Here is an 11714-nt window from a genome sequence, read left to right on the forward strand (position 1 = left end):
AAATTATTCCTTTTGAACTAAGCCACATTTTGATATTGTTTTTCTATAACACGGCTGGAATTCTTTTCGTTTAATGATAAGAAGTGCTGTCGAAGACAATAAACGAATTCTCATCCAAAGGACATAATACACTGCTAAACTATTTCTAAATAATTCAAATTCGAGTAATTTTTTTACGAATCCTGTTTTTATCAAAACTCACCTTTTTCTCAATTGACCTGCGGGGTTTTGTTTTCTTTGGAGACCGTAATTCATTAGTAGATTCATACTCGAGAATCACGTTGTACACTGAAGCAGCACAACTTCTACTTACGTTATCAGTTTATTAACATCTGAAATCAACGCCGTTTGATTATTCTGTAATTTGTAAGCATTACTCTGCTTTTGTAAGCATTTAAAATGATGTGTTTTTTTGCACGACTTAAGGGCTTTTTTTCGCAGCCCACAAATCTTTATATATAAAAATGTTAAGTTGGTTTGTGTACGCTTCAAAAACTCAAAATGTTCTGCACCGATTGAGCTCAAATTTTAGCACGATATATAACCTGCATCAAAGATTGTTTTTATCTATTTTTTGCATCAGTCACATACCTGCGACCGCGAGAAAACAGTTTTTATACGCAATTATATTGACCGCTTGCTTCCCTTCATCTCCCACAGAGTTATGGGAAAAATATCGATCGCATATGGCTGAGGATATTTTGCATAGAGTACGCCTAGAAATACCAATATGATCATGGAATTTACAGAAGACATTTACAAGTGCTTAGCTATTGCAAATAAAGTTCTTAGTCAATCGGGAATTGCTTCATTTGATGTGGATTTACGCCGTGAACAGAGTTACAACATTGGTGATCTTCAGTCATATGTCCAATCAAACATTCCCAAATTAACGCGTGAACAGAAAGGCATTTATGATCGCCGCATAATGTAAATGATAAATGACGGAGTTGGGGGAACTTTCTTGTTGGATGCGCCAGGAGGAACTGGGAAAACATTCCTCATTAGATTGATTCTAGCAACGGTTCGATCAAAAAATGACAATTATCCTGTTGCGGAATAATAATCAGCCAAAACTCTGCAACGGCACGCGACTTGGAGTTAAGAAATTGATGAATAACGTAGTGGAAGCAATGATTTTAAAGGGGCCTTTCAAAGGTGAAGATGTCCTCATTCCTTGAATACCCATAATCCCGACCGATACACCATTTTAATTTAAAAGATTGCAATTCCCAATTCGATTGGCATTTGCAATCACAATCAATAAAGCTCAAAGTCAATCTTTAGAATTGTGTGGTTTAGATTTAGATGCGGATTGCTTCTCACATGGGTAACTGTATGTTGCATGTTCCCGAGTCGGCAAACCAGATAGCCTTTATATCTACGCAGACAGTGGAAAAACAAAAAATATTGTATATCCACAAGTATTGCAAAATCAAACTTCTATGATGTTTTGTTTTGTTTCTCATTTCTCATCCATGTAACCACAATGTACCACAACGAAACGTGGCGGGTAGAACTAGTAGCATTATAAGTATCTATACTGCTGAAACCTATACAGTACATCTACTACTGAATGCACAATATGTACTCAACAGCAGAAAGAAAGCAGGTTTTAAGTATAATTTAAAAAACAATGGTTATAGTAATGGAGTTATATTTTTCCTGTAAGTGTATTATTTACTAAAAAAAGTGTAAATTTGGAATTTTTACATTCTACATTCTATAAAAGTTTTAAATATTTAATGATGAGAAAATTTGCATAACTTAAGGCAAAGAAGACAATAGTACGAAAAATAAATAAATAACCTGCTGCTAATGATAAATTTACAAAGTAATCAAACCTATTATACTCAAAAAAATATATAAATATTTACCATAAATCATTTTAATTAATGCATACATAAAAATAAATTGTCCTCCATAAAATATATTTTTTCTGAAAATAAAATGGCATGATAATCCATTGATTTACAGTATTGATCCTGGTTTTTATTATGACTGTGAGGGTATAAAGTACTTTTTCGGTTAATTACCAGTCTCTGCAACAACCTTAGTAAAGATATCAATATAGAGCTGAATACTTTTTTGCATTTTGGTGAAAGAGAATGGTAATATATATGTAACAACATTTGATTCCCTGAAAAAGGGTGACGAAATCATTTCAATCTATTTTCCCTGGCAAATTTGGCATCATAATGGGATTCTTTAACTTTCCATTTTATTTTAGGTCATGAATGTCAGTTGTAGCATTTATCACAGTAATATTTTTCATGAATAATTAACCTATTAAATTACAACATATATCATTAACATATATAAACATCTACCATAAGCACAACTCCAGGTTTGAATTCCAGTCAGGCATGGCATCTTTCATACACTACAAAATTACATTTCCATATCCCATGCATAAACTTCACGCTTATATGATGATATAAAGAGAAAAATATGATTAAACTCATTTCTTAAATTACAATTCTTGTACATTAAATGAAATTACTATTGATATGTTATTAACGTAAATATAGTGAGATGCTGATTATTTAAAAACAATCTGAATTTGCAGAAACACATTATGTGATGAAGCATGAAGTATGATGTAATGATTTGCATTCTGGGCCATCACACCAAAAAGCTCATGAATGTTTGTCTATCACTATGGTCTAGTTGGAGTAACAAAAATAATGTGATTCTACATAAATTTTTTGTTTAAATAATTGTGTGATCTTCCAGCTCATAAACAAACATCAACATTAAAGCAAATTACAGATTACAGATTTTTGTAAGAAGTACTGTTTTAAAAGTACATTTTGATTACTAAATGTCAGTAAGTTGTACCTGCTTTACTGTATTGTAATTTTTTCTAATCTTTATCATTTTTAAGAAAAGATATCTTTTATAATATAAAGTAATTAAACTCTTCAATGTTTTGTATGTTTTTCTTAAACATTTTTTAAATGACATTTCATTATAAAACATTAGACTAGTAAATTTTAATTTATTTCAGAGAATTTTTGTAATCTGATTCTTTTATTAGTAAATATCTACTAATTGTTTTTTTTTTAACGTATTACAGTATCTGCTTTTTATTACATTGTACATATGTTCTGAGGACCTTTTAGTTTTATCAAAATACATTAAATACATTTTATTGCTGTATGATTGAATAATGTCGCGTGTTCCGCGGCTCGATCAGGATATTGAGAGCTTGACAATTTATAATGTTTATATAATTACAGTTTATTGGTTTAAAATCTTCAAAATTGCAAACAAACAAATCAATATTTATAACAATGGTGATAAATACAATGATAATAATAAAAATAAAACAATTAATGAACACAAATATTAATATTGTAATTACAACCACATAATACTACTAATAATAGTAGTAAACGATATTAATATTATATGTCAATAACAGCACATCAAACATAAAAATACATAACAAAGAACATGACATAATACACAATTGAAACAGTAAGTATGACATAAAAACAAAGCGTAATCGGCAAAGAATAACAATAAAAATATTACACATCAAATAGTGATAGATAGTAAATAAGTAAATACAGATTACACACAAGACACAATTAAAAATAAATAATCGTTCGGATTTTATTCCAGGTGATAAATAGAAAACTATACTCATTAATAAAAGAAACCGCTTGTCTTAACCTTTTTAACTACTGGTCTTGTATTAACAAACAATCGTATAGTGTTCACTTGCAAATACTTTTTCAATCTACCCTAACAATTTATGAATGAGAGGACTATTGCATTATTTATTTCACTTATAGTTTTATTGTAACTCACCGATAGTATTTCTTGTATACTTGGATTTACTCGTATTTAACTGGATTCAGGACTCTCCTCGCTGGACTGACGTCTCACACTCTTGTCTTGCAGACTCACACCTGGGACTCTCCTCACTAGGCCGTCGTTGTAACGTGTCGCTGGACTGGTTCGCGACACGTTAGAATAATTATATGCATATTCAAATACTAACAATTTAACAAAGCTATTTACACAAAAAAGTAGGTTATAAAAAAATAAACATTATTGCAGTAAACGTTATTTTTTTATCTTTTTTTTTGCATTTTAATAAGAACATAATGTGTACTAAATTAGAATAAAATTATAAAATTCAAATTACACACCATTTAGAAAAATTGGATATGACAATAAGAAATTAAGTTAAACCTAGAAACGTGAAAAGTCATCATTATATAAATAACGAAAAATAATAAAAGCATTAACAAGAGATGTTCCATTTAAATTTAAAAATAAAATAAAGTAACTGTTTAAATCGAATTACACCACTACCAAATTTAAAAAAAAACATGACAACGCTGTGGCTAAACTTTCTTTTTTTTGGCTGATGAATTAATTCACCACAAAAGCTTACAAAGAAGCTTATACGTGGGAATATGAAGATGGAAATTTATAGCGTATGAGAAATACCATGCCTACCGGGATACGAACCCGGACCTCCACATGAAAGGTCGAGAACCTACGACTACTCCTTTCTTAGTATTAACAATAAGCTTTCTTTACCTAAAGAAAGCTTAGGCAGATTTTTTAGTATTAGGCTTTCTTAATCTAGGCTACGCTAATACTAGGCTTTCTTATTATTAATACTTTCTTAATATTTGTTCAAAGGTAAGAACCAAAATCTGCCCTCGTGGTCTCTAAAAATGAGTGAATCTAATGTATTTTATGATTTTCCAATTTGTGTAACAAAAATGAAAAAAGTTAACTTGAAGAAGTTTTTCTAAATATTGTATTTCAATTGATTTTTTTAAGTTAAAAAAGCCATCTCCTTGGTGAGTAATATTATTCTGATTTACTGTTCATAAGATTTTCTTTCTGTGATGATTTCATTAATTATCTCAAAAAATATATTATTAAAGGTGTTTTATTATATTGTGTGCTTCAATGTTAGAATGTTATGCTTTATACTGCTTCTGAGAAATTATTTGTAGTTCACTCTAAGAGAATCCTTTACATTGCTGTGCTATCAGTGTATTTTAATTTCTCTCTTGCTGCAGACATGGTCCAAGAACTTATGTAGCAGCAACACTTCCAGGCTGCTTAGGTACATCATGTTACATATAGCAGTGATAAGAAGGATTTGTGCATTATATTCTGGAACAGCAAGTTTAGATTCATTTGTTCTTTTATTATTAAGTTATCGTCACTTAACTCCCGATCCACATTTTTTAACATAGAAAGTCACTTTAAAAAATGGAAAAGAAAAAACTAGTTATATCAATTAGTTATGCTTTTATATCAATAAATGCTTATATATTTATTATGCTTTGCAGGGAGTTACTTATGCATCTGTACAATTTCTTTTAAATTGAGCAGTATTATTGTAAAGTTTGATAGAATAATATACAATATTTATAATTTTATAGAGTGTGTTTTTTATTGCATAGACCAGTGGTTCCCAAACTCCGAGTCGCAGTGCCCTTTTTCAATTAAAATTCTTCATACTGCCCAATGCTAAGCAAAAGTATGACTACTCATAAGCAAGAGATAAAAATAAATAAAACTTGTGTATCTTCATTATTTTTTTACTTTATTAACATTAAATTAATAATTATAAATGTCCTTTATAAAAAAAAATTACTTTATGTTTTGTTATTTGTGAGTTAAAAAGAGGTGTAAACAAATTAGTATATGCAATAATTTAAGTTAATAATTCATTTAAAGATAATTCATCTATAATCATAAAATAAAAAATACAGAAAAAGTATTGAGAGATGACAATAAAGGTTGCAATTGTAATCTTTAAAAAAATAATAAATAAATAAGTAAATAATAATTAACAATAATAATAAATAAATAATAATAATAATATATAAAAAAAAGGTAATTTGTACAAATTGTGAATATTCAGAGCTCTGATAGACAAGCTCTTTTAATAATTGTTTTTCAGTGATTTCAGAAAAACAGCTAAAATTCTCCAATTGATGATTTAAGTTGCCATAATGTATTAATGGCAATTTTAATTGTAAACTTTATGTAAGCCAAACATGGTATATATGAGGTATGTTAAAAAAGACAAATAAAAAATTTATTAATGTTGGCTTTATTACTCATCAACCCCTTTGAGCAACAAAATAAATTTTATGTGGCTTTAACAAATATAAAAAGTACTTACTGCTGTAAAAATGTAAGATTTTGCCACCTGTTCTGCATCTGATTTTCGGGCCCCAAAAATGAGACATTTTCAAAATCTTATGATCTGGCATTTCTATTTTATAAGTACCACTAGTACCTAAGAGTTAAAAGGTAAAAAAAAACAGGCTTGTTACCCTAAGCCCTTCATTATTAATTTGGGCCCATAATTTGAAAAGAAAAAAATTTGTAAATGTAGTTTAAGTAGACATTACAAGATGCCATGCATTTTGGACCAGTGTCCTAAATAGTTCCTAGAGCTTACCTAACAGCTTGAGCGATCTAAGTGTGGTGCCATAAAATTTATTTTGTCAAGACAGAAATTCGCTGCCACGCCTAGGTTGCTGAATGCCAGCAAGTACCTGTCCACCATATTAAAGCACTTGGAGCCCTAATTGCCTGCTGGTGGTCAGCCATAAGGTAGCTTCCCACAGCAGTGCGCTAGGAATCATTCCCTTAAGTAAACTACTGATGTCGGTTGAACATAGCAACCACATCAAGGAACTCCCACATGGTCCGACAATGCGGCTCTCGCCACATTGACTTGCCACTTGTGAGTGGCCAATTTTCCCTTTGACCTCTAAGTTCCAGGGTGGCCGCTTGGTCTCTGGCCCCTCCAAGAGTAGAGCAGTCAAACATCAGATGTTCATTTGATTAGACCTCCCTGCAGACGCACAGCTGATCAGCTGCCAGGCAGAACTGAAACAGATATTGGTTCAAATTAACGTGGTTGGTGAGCATCTGCACACCCATTGCCCTTAAAAACAAACTCGAGGCATACCATCCCCTCAGATCACATATAAACTTGTACAGGGCTCTTCCCTTATTCGTGGTGTCCCATTCCAGCTGCCATGCTTCCATCATGAGGCTCTGCAGTCTCTTTTGCAGGCGGGAGATGGGCAACAATGAAATTTAGATCCGGTGCATTGTGATCACCATTCCGTTCTGGTACTGGCCCGGCCTCTTTGCAATCTCCACATGGCTGCCTGAACTTTCACCACTAAATCGATTAGGAGAGCCTTTCCTAATATGGTGGTAGCCTCGGCTGATTTTACGGCTGATTAAACAGCCTTTATACTTAATGTGGGGGTTTCGACTGTACGATAATTTTTCTGCACCCTTGAGAATCTTAAACTTTGTCTTGGGCACAGAAATCTTTAAATTTTGAATGTCCATCTAGCATTCCACAGTTGACAAGACCGCTTGCACTCAATCTTCCAGCTGCAGTCATGAATTACCGTGAACTAAAAGGAGACAGTCATTGGCGAAAGCCTGGGTTGTGTGTGACCCCTTCTGGGAATGTCAATCCCAGAAACCCGTCAAATACCAGGTTCCACAGCAGGGAACCGAGAATGGAACCCTGCAGGCTTCCCCTGGTGAAGGATTTTTCCACAGCTAGGTGCACATGATTAGACAAATAGTCATGTACTACGGTCTGCAGGGCTACGGGAACATTGCGGCATTCCAACTCATAGAGGACAGAACTCCATCACAATGAAGGAAATTCTGCCTCTATGTCTATCAAAATTGCCAGAACATATTTACAGTCGGCGCTTTCCACCTTGGCAAGAGCATTTAAGATGCAATCCACAGTGCCAACCCCTTTCTTGAAGCCATACAGGCCTTGATTTAGAAATGAATTCATATTGATGCTTTCCCAGAGCCGTTCCACAACCAGCCTTTCAAGCAACTTGCCAATTACTGGCAAGAGGCTGATAACTGCCATCCTCGCTAGGATCCTATCCTGGTTTTAAGAGCACCCTCACCAAAGCTACTTTCCAACAAGTCAGGAAGCAGGCCCAGCTAAGGCATCCTGTGAACAACCTGCCAAGCAGCTCTCTTATGACAGGCAGCTGATGGTAAAATATCTATGTTCTATATCTATTTCTATGGGATCCACAGCCTGTATGCCAGGGAAGGGTGCAGCCCTCGTCCTAATGCCGATCTCTGTTTCACCCTTCGGAGCGTCTGGTAATACAGTATCCAGGAACGCCTGGTAAGTCGCCACCGAGTTAAAGTGTGTTCATGACCACAAAACCCACATCGACCACTGGATAGCACATGCAATGGCTTGGGCTGGTTACATAATTTTGCAAGCTGCCAGGGGCTGCACTCCAACTCACGCATGTAGTCTTGCCATAACTTGAGTCTGGCTTCCTTTATGGCATGAACATACTTATTATGGGCGCGCTGGTGGATTCACAGATGCTCAGCGCGCACGTCATCAACGATAATCCCCATTAGGGGGCGACGCTGGTATCTTCTCCTAGCGGACCTAACTCTTATGTGCAGCATGCTAAGATCAGAGGTACTCATATGTGGTATAATAAGGATCTTCTAAGCAAATGTATAATTTATTCTTGGTAACAGAATTTTGTTAAGACCAATTTTTCTGTTTGATATGAAACAGATGGAGTTTGTCTTTGTAGTTTTGATGCTACTGTGGATGAGGTTAGCAGAGTTTTGTGTCTAATCCGTGTAAATTTATGCAACAATATTTGTAAAACATGCTGATCTCCACGGCATAGTGGTGGTATTTCTTTTGTCTGGAAGGTCTCAGGTTCATACGTTAATTAGGTGTGGTGTTTTTCATATGCTACAAAATTTGATTTCCATATCCCCCAAGTACAAGCTTTGAATTTGATATTAGTAGTAGTGGTATTCTTAACCGGTATGATCAAACAAATGTTTGGAGTGTGTTAAACATTGGAAATTAAAACTATGGGATTAGTGTGGTTTGATATTATTAAGAAATTAATAATAAGAGTCATTACAACTGGGTCATAACAACAGAGGACATAAGAGACCTCTGTGTGGAACTGTTAATCAGATAGAAGGAAATGAAGTTCCCTAAAAAACATAATCTCCACTGATTGACATTTTAGGTCACCAGTTGGACAATAAAAAGATCTGGAACAGCAAAAAACCAGTTGAATATAGAGCATATTAACACAAGTGCATTAAACTTTTGTGCTGTTAGCGAAGTTAAAGTGTACACCCCCGTCTTTTCATTGAGAATATTGTAAACTGTATTGTGTTCATGGATATGTTTTAAATTTTCTCATTCTATATTTGAGCAAGAATGATTACCCTTTCATTTGGAGCTAGATGGTGCTCTACCATCCAAAGCCCAAGATTTTCTGAGTAGATCTACCAATCTACTCAAGCCGGTAGACCAGTCAGGCTAGCTTAATTTCCATTTTGTTCCCCAGATTTGACACCACTCTTATGTGTGTTTATTGAATTTCAAATGTTTTCCATCCTTAACGTCCAACTTTGCTGTACTAAAAAACTGAATCGCTGCCTCAGTTGTAGAAATTATGCTGGATATAATGAACCAAGTTTGTAAAGTTACTCATGACTGCTTCATTTTTTCTGTACTTGTAGGTTTTTGCTTTAACGTAAAGTTCTACTCTGATTCTGGAAAGTCATTGCTTAATATTTTATTACTTTTACATTATATTCAGTTATCTTTCTTGCAATTTTCTGAAATTTAATTTAATTTTCTGTGCGAATTATTTTCTGTATGATGTATCTGCTGAGTATAAACGAGCCCTTAAAATATCCTTGCTTGCCTGATACTCTCACCCAATTTTCACTTAACAACATTTTCTGTCATTTATTCCTACTCTCTGAGATTATAGTTGTGTGACTATCACATTTTTAGGATAACTGGTTGCTGACCCTATTTTCTGTTGGTGTTGAATACCCAACTTTCAATCATTGAATACTTAGTTTTCCAGGGTTCTTTTGCTTATAGCTGAGTATTTTCAAAAACAGATTTATTCCATATTGTTATTTCAAATTTTGAAATTTTCCTGAAAATCGTACAGTATTGAGAGTTCTTTGATATTATTAGTAAAAATTAACCTGAAATTTTTATTTACCATTAATATTGTTTGGGCTAATGTGCATGTACTTTTTAAAATAAGTGAGGTTTAAATTATACTTGTAAAGTAAAAATCAGTCTTGTTCATTGTCTAAATATGACTTCAGATGATGCTTATAAAAGCACCCATGATCCTCAGGAATTGGTTCGTTGGCTTTAGTTGTTAGCATTTTGCTTAATTTACTCCTTTTAATTTCTAAGTTCTAATTGCTAAGACATTACAAGTGATATGTAACAATTAGATTGTAAGGTATGCAGTTGACTGTAACTCTAAATAATTTTGTTTATTCAAGTTGCCTGGTTGGTTTGGTTGTCAGTTTGTTTGGTTTTCATTTGTTGTCAGTTTTGGTGTGCTTAAAATCATAAAACAAATTACTATAACTGGTTGTGTACTGTAGTTAACAATAAGTAGTAGTTCAAAAAAACAAGTAGACTAAATTATTATGTTGATTTACTGTATATAATTTTTTATTATAGATACCTGGACAAATACAGAGATTCGAAAGAGATATCCAAAGAGTTCCTGTTGAAAAAACTAAAGAAGACACATCCATTCAAGAAACCTCCTTCACCCCTACCATTTCCAAATGCTATTCCTTTTAAGAGAGGCACACCTTCGTGGGTTATTACTGAGATGAGAAAAGAACGATTACAAAGAGGTCAATCTGTTTACCATGAAAATCTTCCTTAGAATTAAATAGATTAATTATTGTATTTTTATTAAAAAAGCGTAAAATAAATAAATTAAGAAAAAAATGACTTAGTACCTGAATTTAAATTTAGTTTTCTAAATTCCCGATATTAATTTTCTAGATTGAAGTTAAAAATAAATGGACATACGAGTGGTACTATGCATCCTAGTAGAGTTTGTTGTCATCTTCATTGTGAACTAATATATTTACTAAGACAGACTAAGAGAATAATTCTATGGAAAGCAGTAGCTGTAACTGGGGATTTCACATTAGCTTTTAATTATTCTTAATTCAGTTGATATCTTTATTTGCTCTGGTGTGTATATTACATGATAGTATAAATTTGAAAAATAATAAATACATTTTAAATTATGGAGAAATGGATAATTATGTTAATCGTGTCAACATTAAAATGATAAGGACTGCCCTTTATCATTCAGATAAAAATATCCATTTGTTTTATGCTATGTTTTTTTAATATTTCAATAAAATTTAGTGTGTTTGGAAGTAATAGTTCAATTACGAGGGTTGCTTGTTGATGTATGCTCTCTCATTCTGTTGGACACCATTGTTACGGATTCGAGAATGCTTGGTATGTCAGAATGTCTTAAATAATGTGTAGTGATTGGATTTTTAACAATGAAAAAAGTGATGAGGAGAGATTCATCTGCAATCCCATGTTAGGTGATGAAACTGTTGATTGAATTACTATGAGTAGGTGGGTAATAAAATGTGCATCAGAAGCTGGTAAGGTGAATATCAATGATAAACCTTAGAATGGTCAGTCAGTGTCTGAAACTGATAAGTACCAAAGGAGGTAGATGAATAGATCAGAATGACCGTTGTATTGCACAACACATTGCCACTAGAATAGGTATCTCAAAAGAATGATAGACACATTGTTACAAAGTTGGGCTAATAATCTGTTCACATTGGGTGGGATG

Source organism: Lycorma delicatula, chromosome 3, assembly GCF_047948215.1.
Source record: "Lycorma delicatula isolate Av1 chromosome 3, ASM4794821v1, whole genome shotgun sequence".
Lineage (NCBI taxonomy): Eukaryota > Metazoa > Arthropoda > Insecta > Hemiptera > Fulgoridae > Lycorma > Lycorma delicatula.